The following is a 12942-nucleotide window of genomic DNA, read 5'->3' as shown; positions in this document are numbered from 1 at the left end:
CTAAACGAGAGAAATGTTTTGCTCACTCATTTACGATGGGCAGTGTGCAGCCTAAGTTCCTTTTGGCTGTTACCTTGATCTGCTCCTTGTCCACATTTTCCGCTAAGGCATTTGTGGATTCAGGAGAAGCTTTGAATCTGATGGATTTTGACTTCGCTAAGCGTTGTGGTTTTCCTATGGTACCCCTGCGGACCCCCATTCCTTTGAGGGGTATTGATGCTACCCCTATGGCGGAGAATAATGCCCAGTTTTGGACCCAGGTGATTATGCGGGTCGCCCCGGACCACCAAGAGAATTGTAAATTTTTGGTGTTGCACAATTTACATGATATTATTGTACTAGGTTTTCCGTGGTTGCAGACCCATAATCCTGTGTTGGATTGGAAATCTGTGTCTGTGGTGAGTTGGGGTTGTCAATGTGCTCTTGGTGACACCCCTGTTTTTTCCACCTCTCCCCAGTCTCAAGATGTTCCTGACTATTTGGCTGAATTTTCTGATGTATTTAGTGAGAGTAAGTCTGCGTCTTTGCCTCCTCATAGGAGTTATGATTGCGCAATTGAGTTGATGCCCTGGTGTAAATTTCCCAAAGGTCGGCTTTTCAACTTATCGGTACCTGAACATGATGCTATGTGATCTTATATCAAGGAGTCATTAGAGAAGGGTCATATAAGACCATCCTCTTCACCTTTAAGTGCTGGGGTTTTTTTTGTGGCCAAGAAAGATGGCTCATTAAGGCCATGTATTGACTATTGCTCCCTTAATAAGATCACTGTTAAATATCAGAACCCGTTGCCCCTGATTACTGATTTATTTTCCAGGGTCAAAAGTGCTTGTTGGTTTACCAAACTTGACCTTAGGGGGGACATATAATCTTATTCGCATCATGCACGGGGATGAATGGAAGACGGCTTTTAATACTACGGAGGGACATTTTGAGTACCTGGTGATGCCTTTTAGGCTCTCTAATGCCCCTTCCGTCTTCCAGTCTTTTATAAACGATATTTTCCGGGACTTTGTGGATAAGTTCTTTATCATTTATCTGGATATTTTGATTTTTTCCAGTGATTGGGATTCTCATGTGGAACATGTTCAGACTGTGTTCTGGATCTTGAGAGAAAATACTCTATGTTAAGAGATCAAAATCTCTTTTTGGTGTACAGAGGATTTCATTTTTGGGATTCATTTTGTCCCCGTCTGCTATTGAAATGGACCCAGCCAAGGTACAGGCCATCTATGATTGGGTTCAGCCCACTTCTCTGAAGGCTCTTCAGAAGTTTTTGGTTTTTTCTAATTTCTATCGTAAATTTATAAGTAATTTTTCTGGTATTGTTAAACCACTGACGGATTTGACCAAAAAAGGCACTGATGTGGTGAATTGGCCTCCAGAGGCAGTCTCGGTGTTTCAGGAGCTTAAGCAGAGATTCACTTCTGCTCCGGTTCTGCAGCAACCTGATGTTTCACTCCCATTTCAGGTGGAGGTAGATGCTTCTGAGATTGGTGCAGGAGCCGTTTTGTCTCAAAGGGATCCGGGTAACCTCTAAGATGAATCCCTGTGCCTTCTTTTCTCGAAAATTTTCCCCATCTGAACGTAACTATGACGTGGGGAATCGGGAGTTGTTAGCCATGAAGTGGGTATTTGAAGAGTGGAGACATTGGTTGGAGGGAGCTAGACATCAAGTTGTGGTCCTTACCGACCACAAGAATTTGATTTATCTTGAATCAGCCAAGCTCTTGAATCCTAGACAAGTTAGGTGGGCCTTGTTTTTCACACGTTTTAATTTTGTGGTCACCTTTCTTCCTGGCACTAAGAATGGTAAGGCAGACGCCCTTTCTAGGAGTTTGTTTGCGGATTCTCTTGATGTGACCGAGCCTACTACCATTCTAGGTGAGGGTGTGGTTCTTTCCGCCATTTCACCCAGTTTCAGACTTGCCCTGGAGGAATTTCAGGAGTACAAACCTGAACGATGCCCTGTGGGGAAATTGCATGTTCCTGACCAGTGGAGGAAAGGAGTGATGGCTGAAATTCATTGCTCCGCGCTGGCTGGTCATCCGGGTATTTTTGGTACCAGAGATTTGGTGAGTCTTTATTTTTGGTGGCCTGCCTTATCTCGTGATGTCAGGAATTTTGTGCAGTCCTGTGGGACTTGTTCCAGGTCCTGTTCTCGTGGTTTGTTGATGCCCCTGCCGGTGCCCAGCAGGCCATAGACCCATATTTCAATGGATTTTATTTCTGATCTCCCTGTCTCTCAGAGAATGACTTATCTGGGTGATTTGTGATAGATTTTCCAAGATGGTCCATCTTGAACCACTCCCAGAGTTTCCATCTTCTTCTGAATTTGTGCCCCTGTTTTTACAACAGGTGGTTCGTTTGCACGGGATTCCTGAGAACATTGTGTCAGACAGAGGAGTCCAGTTTGTTTCCAGATTTTGGAGTGCCTTTTGTTCTAAAAACTGTGAATTCAGTTATCTTTCTCCTCTGCATTTCATCCTCAGACCAATGGACAAACTGAGAACAAACCAGACTTTGGAATCCTATTTGAGATGTTTCCTATCTGCTGATCAGGATGACTGGGTCTCATTTCTGCCATTGGCCGAATTCGCTTTAAACAATAGAGCTAGTTCTGCCACTTTGATTTCTCCGTTTTTCTGTAATTTTGGTTTTCATCCTCGATTTTCTTCGGGGCAGGTGGAGGCTTCTGCTTGCCCAAGTGTGGATTCTGTGGTGGACAGAATGCAGCAGATTTGGGACCAAGTAGTGGACAAGTTGTCCCACTCTCAGGAAAAGGCCCAATGGTTTTCCAACCGGCATAGGACCTTTGGTCCCCGGTTCAAAGTGGGTGATATGGTTTGGTTGTCCTCAAAAAATATTCCGATGAAGGTTGCGTCTCCAAAATTCAAGCCAAGGTTCATTGACCTTATAAGATTTTGGAAATCCTTAACCGTTTCTTTCCTTTTGGCTCTTCCAGGTACGTTCAAGATTCATAATGGTTTTCACATATCATTGTTGAAAAGGTTTGTGGAGCCAGTAGTTCCTGTGGCGGCGCCCCCCGACCCTGTATTGGTTGAGGGTAATTTGGAGTATGAGGTAGAGAAAATATTGGACTCTCATCTGGCTAGACGGAGACTCCAGTACTTGGTCAAGTGGAAAGGTTATGGCCAGGAGGATAATTCTTGGGTCTCTGCTTCCGATATTCATGCAGAGAGATTGGTTTGTGCTTTTCACCGTGCCCATCCTGATCAGCCTGGTGGTGTGGATGAGGGTTCGGTGACCCCTCCTCAAGGGGGGGTAATGTTGTCAACTCTCTTAATCCGACTTTTGAGGCAAGGCTCCCTCTGGTGGATACTGCTGGTAGTGGAGCTGGTCAACATGATGTTAATCCAACAGCTGCAGAAGATAATTGGAGGAGTGGGGGTAGTGACTGGGACTACATAAGCGAGCAGACTTCTCTAAGTGGCTGCCGGTGATACTTTCTTTGCTTATTGAGGATTTCTGTCTCCTGCCTATCCTGCATTTTTCAGCTAAGTGTCATTTGCTAAACCCTTTGCATCTGATTTTGCCTTGCTGTCAGGGGTCAGTTTGCTCCCCCAGTGGCTGCTGGCTCGTGCCCTGTATTTTTGTATCTTGTGTTTGTTTGCTCAGTCCCCTGCTGTATTAGCCTGTTGCTAGCCACCAGTTCACACCTGAGTGCTGATATAGTGGGGACGAGGTTTGTGCAAACCTCAGCATTTTTGTACATCAGTCGTGTTGGAATTGTTAGGGTTTTTGCAAGATTGCAGACGGTGCCTTTTCTGTCCTGTCCTATCTAGTCAGTGTGGGCCCCATCATTTGCTCAGTCTATTTTCTGTCTGTGTTTGGGGGCTGTCTATTCCTTTGGGGATCTGCTCCGGGGCAGTTTAGATTCCACCTTTCTGTCTTTAGGCTTAGTTAGTCCTCCGGCTGTGACGAAGCGTCTAGGGCAACATAGGAATGCTCCACGGCTACTGCTAGTTGTGTTGTTAAGATCAGGGGTCTGCAATCTGCTGAGCGACCAACCTCTCTGGTGTTCTGGTGGCATAGCCTATTGCGCTATCCTCCTCGGTGACCCATTCATAACACTGCATCTCCTCCCATTCAGTTTCATCCCATGAAAAGACGGGTGGGGAGTGCTATTACTGTGGCAAAAGGGGTCATTTTATTGGGGTTTGTCCATCTACACCTAAACACCAGAAACTGTTGGAAAACTTTTGACCCCAGCTTGTGTGGAGAATTACAACCTGGGTGTATACATCTCCACAGGTGTTTCTCAGTTTATTCTACCTGCAGAAGTGGTTATGTATGGAAACCAAGACAATATCTGTCCTACTAGATAGTGGGGGCAGTGTTTACCGCGACAATCTGGAGCCAGAAGACCACAGCATCTGATTGCTCCTACTCCGGCACTGAGAAGCACTTCTCCATTATAAATGTCTTTATTCCTTCTGGCAGAACAGGGGTTAATCAGCAAGTTGGAAATCCCTGTGCTCACAGCTGAGCTTGGTTAGCCACTCCTTTTCCCTTAATCTGGGCTCTGATACAAATCCTTATCAGAGCTGCATGGCTAATGGAGGGAGAGGAGTTCTTATGAGGAGAGCTGGAGGAGTTATTAGTGACTGTTGCTGGGTTTGTATGCGTGGTAATTCCTTATCCTTCTCTATTTTGGTTTATTCCCCTACCTTCACACCCCGATGCTTTCATCTGCTATATGTGAGTGAATATTTTGTATGCCTGGAGGTTTCTGTTAACCCTTGTTTGTTGGGCTGGTGTACTACAGTGCACAGTAGCGCCCCTCTTCCCTGGGTGGGGGAAGAGAACAGATGGTTGGCTAACACAGGAGATTAGGTAAGGGCGGAGGTCCCGGCGTCTTCACCTTCGGAAATATCCCGGGGAGTAGGGCAAGCTAGGGCGCCCCTAGTGTTAGAGACAGGGAAGGAGCAACTGGTCCCAGGTCACCCGACAGCTATGTGTCATGACAGGCAGGAGCCAATATGGTGGTTGCTCAGATCAATGATTTCACTTGTAGTAGGCTCATATTTGCAATAGACTCTGCACCTCTATACCAGCATCCCTCTCTTCAAGTCCCTCTCCAATAGAGCTACCGCATGCGGTACTGTCTGCAAAAATCAAAGAGGACTACTTAGGATGCTAATTGTTAAGAAATGGTGAGAACAGAGCCCAATGCAATGGTGAGAACAGATTCCAATTTAGCCACAAAATGCTGGTGGACAAGTACAAGAGGGATGTCTTTTTCTTAATCACCATACATGGTCATGATAGCACCCCCACCAACTTCTACACAGATTACTGAAGCAGACTGTGTTCAGGGGTACAATAAAAGTATGGGGGGGGGGGGGAGTTGTTTTGGAAGTATATTTAAAAAATGATGCAAATGTAAAGTAGAAAAGTAGATGTATGAGAAAGGTTATTTATTAACTATATTATGTGACAATTCTCTGGTTGAAGGGTATAAGAATTAAGTTTAAAAAGTGTTAAAATTTTCCCCAATTTTTTATATTTGCACCATTAAAAAAAACAATCCTTGTCAGGGCTAAATATTTTTTTCCTTATTAATCCTGGAAAGTTTCCAGGCATATATACTTAAATTTAAAATCTGCAAGTCGTAAGGGAAGGGGACATGCTGCTGATGGTGCATGCAGAGACAAAGGCCGTGGGGATAGATGAACCTGTGTCTGCTGCAGGAGCACAACAAACAGGCTCATTGACGAGACCAAGCTTCCTGTCTTACTTTGCAGGGGGTCACGGGACACTACTCTTGAAGATAGAACAGTGCAAACAGGTGGTCAGTTGTATGGCAGATACTTCCAGTATGTTTTCCTGCACCACCCTATCTTCCACATGGTCCAGTCTCACTAGTCACTAGTCAAGAGTCTGGACCACATAATCCTCACCCTGATCCTCTTTCCTCCCATCATGGCGAGTCCCAGGAGACAAGCGATCCCACACTTTGACACTCCGAGGGGCTCTTTACCTTTTCATTTATTGATTCTGTTCTCTTACCCTTGCACATTGGAAGAGGAACATGAGGAGCTTGGGTGTAGTCATGCCCAAATATTTGAGCAGCCACAGTCAGCAGAAGATGACGATGGGGAATGGCCTCTTGACACACTGTTGCCAACAAGTGATGTTAAGTCAACTAGTCAGGAGGACCATAGGGCAGAAGTGGAAGACGAGGTGGTGGGAACGTGCCATGCAGAGTGGGGCCAGCAAGGCAGAGGGGGAGGGATCCATAGCACCACAACAGGCTGGAAGAGGCAGTGGGATGGCAAAAAGGAGAGCACCAACATGCGGCAAGTTCCCAGGCCAAGGGTTAGGTGTTACCCAGTTTTTAAAGAAAAAGTTAACGATAAACAAATGGTCATTTGGAACCTGTGCCATACTAAGAACAACAGGGGTCTGACCACTTCCAGCCTAACCACCACCAGCATGCTCAGGCACATGTCAAAGCACCTGATTAGGTGGGTCTAATGCCTGGGTCCACAATCAGTGTTTGGAGATGACATAACTGCCTCTTCCCCTATGGTACATGCTTGCCAATCCCCTGTCCATGACCCAGGTGCACATTCACAAGCATCAACAGTAACCATGTTCAACAACTTGCTCCAGGTTAGCATATCACTGTCCCTACCCCAGGACTTGGAACGCAAGTGTAAATACCCACCCACAGGCCCAAGCACTAGACGGGCACATTTCAAGACTGTCATGGAAATGTTGCCGTTTAGGCTTATGGACACTGAGGTTTTCCGCAACCCCATGGAAGCTGTCCCTCAGTACTCTGTCCTCAGCCGCCATTACTTTTTCAGTGTGCCATTCCCGCCTTACACCAGCAAGTGTCTCATAACATCACCCATGTCCTGTCCAAAGCAGCTACTAGGAAGGTCAACTTAATGACAAACACGTGGACAAGTGCTTGTGGTCTTGGAGTGAACAGTTCTCTGATGGCACACTGGGTGAACATAGTGGAGGCCGAGATTGGGTTGGACCCTGGGATAGCACACGTGCAACCAATGCTGAGGATTGTGAGCCCTAGTTCCATAAAGGTCTCCTCCACCTCCTACACCAGTTCCTGAACCCCCTCCTTCTCCTCATCCTACATCTCCAAATTGTTATCCATATCAGTCACAAACTGGAAGCACTGCACTGCAACATTGCCTCAATGCAGAGTTGTAGAAAGGTATAACAGAATAGACAAATCTGTGGCTCTCACCGCTGAATCTACAACCAGGCATGGTCATGTGTGATAATGGCCGTAACCTGGTGGAGGCTGTAAAGCTTGACAAGCTAGCACACATACCATGCCTGCCCCATGTGCTCAGTATAGTGGTTTAGTGGTTTCTCAAAACCTACCCAAATTATCCTAAGCTACTTGTGAAGGTATGCCACATGTGCACCCATTTCTCCAAGTCAGCTAAAAGATGCCACTGGAATCCAAATGGAGAGATGGCATTCTAAGATCTGTTAAAACTGAAAGGGAGAAGGTACATATTAGATATAAGAAAAAACTTTGTCAGTTAGGTTAGGGTGATTAATGAGTGGAACAGACTGCCAAGAGAGGTGGTGAGTTCTCCTTCAATGGAAGTCTTCACACAAAGGCTGGACAGATATCTGTCTGAGATGGTTTAATGAATCCTGCATTGAGCAGGGGCCTGGACATGATGACCCTGGAGGCTCCTTCCATCTCTATCATTCTATGATTCAATAATTATTCTTTATTACAGAAGATTAAAACATAGATGCGGGGAGCAAGTCATGAAATGTGTCACAATTTTCCTGATAGGATAGATTTAAAATATTCCCTAAATTTCACAAACAAGAGTCTGATGGTTTTCCCTATATAGTACCTTACACAGGGGCAAAAAAATAATATATATACAACATACTGCATTTTACAAGATATAAATTCTGTTACATGGTGTGTTATTGCACCTATATTAATGGGAATAATTTGTAAATGAAACCTACAGAAATTGCATGAACTGCATTTATGATTCCCGATTACTGGAGTTTTTTTAGCCAGTCCTGTTCACATTATTCTTTAAATTAGGGGAATGTCTGTAAGTGAATAATGGTTTATGCAGAATTATCTCACTTAGATCTTTCTGTTCCCAAAACATTCAAGTTTTTAAATATAGTGGAGCAAATATCTCTATCCATAGAACCAAATTGAAAATGAAAAATAATTCTTTTGTTTTTTCGTTTGTCCTTGTTGCGAGCTTTTAACAAGGAATTTTATTCAAATTTGCAAGCACTATCCACTGCTTCATCCAAAACCCTATCCGGGTACCTCTCTAAGTAACCTTTTGAGCTCCTTTACCCCCAAAGGGTGGTTTGCATGTTAAAGGTAATCTGTCACCTACATTTGGTGGGCGATGAAAATGAGGTCGGTCCGGTCCGATGGGCGGTGTTCCCGATGTGTGCCGCCTCCCCATCCTTGGCCGCCTTCCGCAGTTTTTTGAGGAATAGGAGTAGGTCTCTGCCATTTGTTGCGCGTGCGCAGTATGCTTTGCCCAACTGCGGGCAAAGCCGAAAAGCCTGACTGCGCATGTGCCGGTTAACTAAGCCCCAAAAGTATTTTGCTGTGTTCCGGGGCTTTGTTTACTGGCGCATGCGCAGTCAGGCTTTTCCCGCAGTTGGGCAAAGCATACTGTGCGTGTGCTAGCCAAGAATGCTTAGCGCACATGCAACAAATAGCGGAGACCTACTCGTATTCCTCCTATTTTTTTTTTTTAGGGACCACATCACATTTGAAGTCACTTTGAGGGGTCTATATGATAGAAAATACCCAAAAGTGACACCATTCTAAAAACTGCACCCCTCAAGGTTCTTAAAACCAAAACGCAATGGAGACACCCCCTGCACCGTACACCTGCTGCGGCGCATCGCACATCCAAACGACCCTGCTCCACCGTAGCCGGTAAGGTATATCCGCATTATAAGATGCACCACCATTTTCCTTCCAAACTTGAGGAAAGAAAGTGTGTCTTATAATCTGAAAAATATGGCAATTGAAATTATTATTTAATATATCTAGATGTTTTTCTCCTCAAAAACTTCTAGGTAGAAATTTGCCAGGACGCAAGCCATGGGTGTACCCATGGCAGTGCCTGTGCACTGAATATACCATTATTCAAGAAATATGGATGCGTTGTGCATTAAGATGAAATCTAATGAATCATATATGAAATTCCTGCAATCTGGACTCTTATCGATAAACTCAAGAATATTCTGGACCGCCTCAATCCTGAGGTGGAGCAGTATTCTGGTATACAAACTGTCCACATCGATCGACGCTAGACAAAAATCATATCCATATCCTGTTTCACCCTTAATAAATCTCCTGTGTCCTTTAAGTAGGATGGGACATCTTTCAGGAAGGGTTGTAGGAGCCAGTCAATGAATTTTGACAGTAGCTCCATCAACGATACCACCCCTGAAATTATAGGGCAACCTGGTGGAGAGGTAATTGATTTGTGGTTTTTAGGAATAAAATACCAGCGGGTAGGATGCCTAGATCTACCTGTTGTCTGAGGAAGGATTGGAGTCCAGATTTAAATTTAGTAGTAGGATCCTGAGAAAAGGGGGTATAAGTTGAAGTATCCGAGAATTGTCCCATGACTACCACGTCTTTCCAATTTTTTATATTCTCAGTGCATGAAACTCACTCAAATTGAAGGGCATTTCTGGATAGATCAAGGCTTCAATGTCTTGAACCACTAAGTCATGAAATTGATCAATTGCGTTATCAGATGCTATAATAATTAAATTAATGAGCTAGTGGCAATCAAAATACAGCTCCCTGCCCAAGCACTGCGGTCCCTGAGATTCTGCCTGGGGGCCGGATAAAAGGTCATTGAGGGCTGAAAATGGCCCGGGGGCCTGAGGTTCCCCACCCCTGCTTTATAGGGTCACCAGGCAGGCAGCCCTCACTCAAAATCTTTAGAAGGTGAAAAGGTGGTCCTCACTCAAAATCTTTATAGGGTCATCATGCAGCCCTCACTCAAAATGAACATGGCCTGGATTGGTCCAGACTTCTCAACCCCACCAGATGACAGCAGTGGAACATATAGCCAATTCAAGTGTTGGTTCAGAAGGCACCTCTTACTCAAAATCTTTATGGGGTCATTGTAAGCCACTCTCCAAATATTTAGAGGGTCATTATGTGTCACTATCCAAATTTTCAGAAGGCCGCGATTATGCGTCACTGTCTCCAAATTTGTAGACGGCCATTATGTATCACTCTCCAAACTTTTAGAAGGCTATTATGTGTCACTGTCTCCAACTTTTCTCTCCATGCCTTCATTTTCATCTTCCAGGGTGTATTGCAATCCTGCCTTCTAATTTGTTGCAGCCCTTGCACTTATTGTATCAGCTATATAAGTCTAGGTCTCCCACTACCCAACACTTTTAACAGAATGTGTATGAGGCCCTCCTTTATGTCTGATACAGGGTGTATCAGAGTCCCTCTTCCTTATAATTTTTGGCATTCCTTGCATTGTCTGCATAGGCTTTGCAAGTTTCTGAGTCCTTCCTTCATAAATTAAACAAGATGTGTCTGACCATGTCATACACACTACATGCCCAGATAAGGTAGTGATATATGCCAAACTGATCCAGGGTTGAAAGGCTGCTGCAGATCCATGGGTGATATCACCAGAAGAGCAAATAAAACATGGAAAGTTTGTCGTCTACATCCACACTGTCAGCTTGTAAAGAAACGTTGCATGCCAGAAGTATTATAAAATAACGGTCTCTTTTAATTTTATAAGCGTTTCAAAGTGCAACTCACCGATGACTACTAGTGCGTGTAGTTTTATTTTCCCCTCCATTATGTCATCTATTGTAGTCATAGGCGACAAGGAAATTGGATAAGAGATGCCCCGGTGTTGTGAGTTTTTTCCCCTTCACCATTGAGGTCTGATGAACTCCCTCTTCTGGTGAAGGAAGGTAGTGAGGCTGATTACCAAGCACCTGGGCAGGATGATGATGACTGGGTAACGGGAATTACTGACTGGATATAAGGCAGCCGACGCCCTTCTGCCTTGCTGGTGATCTCTCTGAGGGATTCTAGACCAGTCTGATTCCTGCTCCTCAAAAGCTAAGTTTTCTGCTCTACTGTTTGCATTTGTGTTTTGGTTTTGCATTGTTTTCCTTGATTTCTGCCATTCCCTGCTGGGGTGAGCTGAATTCCTTTTTGCTCTGTCTTCAGAAAATACCTGAGTACTGATATTGTCTTTTTGAAGCCTAGTGTCTTCAGGGCTTTTTTCCCTATCAGCTGTTGGCTCTTGTTTTGATAGGGTTTTGGCGGATTACAGACAGCAGCTTTTCTATCCTGTCCTATCTAGTTAGCTTGGGCCCCATCATTTGCTCAGCCTATCTTTCTGTGTGAGTGTTTTTCATCTTGCTTCACCGTCATTATATGTTGGGGGCTGCCTATTGCTTTGCGGTCTTCTCTGGGGCAGTTTAGATTTCCCCTTCTGTCTTTAGGCTATGTAGTTCTCCGGCTGTGATCAAGGGGTCTAGGGCACCGTAGGAACCCCCCACGGCTACTGCTAGTTGTTGATAGGTTCAGGGGTCTGCAATCCTATAGCTGCCAACTTCTCTGGTTTTCTGGACTTAGCTAGTATTTCTGTTTTTGCCTCCTACGGTGACTCATTCATAACAGAATCACCAGCCATACCGCAGATCCTAGGGTACTCAATAGCAGGAAAGAATTGTAAAAGAAAAAAAAAGTGTGTATATTTTTTCCTATATATCTCTGAGACCGTAGGGGGAATTTTTTTTTGTCTCAATGGAGATAAAGCAATTGTCTGATCGTGTGGAGCAGCTCGCTGCGGAAGTGCGGGGAATTTCCGCCTACCTTGCTCATTCACATGCTGCTGAACCAAAGATCCCTACTCCTGATGTGTTTTTTGGGGATTGGTCTAAATTTTTGAATTTCAAAAATAATTGTAAATTATTTTGTGCCTTGAAGCCTAACTCGTCAGGGAGCTCCGCGCAGCAGGTTAAAATTGTCATCTCTTTGCTGCGTGGCGATCCCCAGGATTGGGCGTTTTCTTTGAAACCAGATGATCCTATTTTGACTAATGTGAATGCATTTTTTCAAGCCTTGGGGTTGTTGTATGACGAACCTAATGCTATTGATCAGGCTGAAAAGACCCTGTTGGCATTGAGCCAGGGTCGAGATTCTGCAGAATTGTACTGTCAAAAATTCAGAAAGTGGGCGGTCCTTACTACCTGGAATGATAATGCCTTGGCAGCTCTCTTTCGGAAGGGTTTGTCAGAAGCCGTAAAAGATACTATGGTGGGATTTCCTGTTCCCTCTGGTCTTGACGATTCTGTCATTAGCCATTCAGGTTGATCGGTGTTTACGTGAACGCAGGACTGCACGAGAGGTGTTGCCACCTATTGAACAAATGTCTGAACCTATGCAATGTGATAGAGTTTTGTCCAGGGAGCAACGTCAGGAGTTCAGAAGGCGTAATAAGCTGTGTTTTTTTTGTGGAGATGCCTCGCATATTATTTCTGTCTGTCCTAAACGAGAGAAACGTTTTGCACACACGTTTTCTGTGGGTGGTGTTCAACCTAAGTTTCTTCTGGCAATTACTCTGATCTGCTCCCTGTCCACATTTTCCGCCAAGGCTTTTGTGGATTCGGGAGCAGCCCTGAACCTAATGGACTTGGATTTTGCTAAACGTTGTGGATTTCCTATGACACCTCTGCGGATGCCTATCCCTTTGAGGGGGATTGAGGCTACTCCTTTGGCGAAAAATAAACCTCAGTTTTGGACCCAGGTGGTAATGCGGGTCGCCCCAGACAAAAAGAAAATTTGCAGATTTTTGGTGTTGCATAATTTGCATGATACCATTGTTCTGGGGTTTCCCTGGTTGCAAATTCATAATCCAGTTTTGG

The sequence above is a fragment of the Dendrobates tinctorius genome, unplaced genomic scaffold (genome assembly GCF_039654945.1).
Source record: "Dendrobates tinctorius isolate UK_male_01 unplaced genomic scaffold, ASM3965494v1 ptg000338l, whole genome shotgun sequence".
Classification (NCBI taxonomy): Eukaryota; Metazoa; Chordata; class Amphibia; order Anura; family Dendrobatidae; genus Dendrobates; species Dendrobates tinctorius.
Note: the sequence above shows the minus strand (reverse complement) of the source record.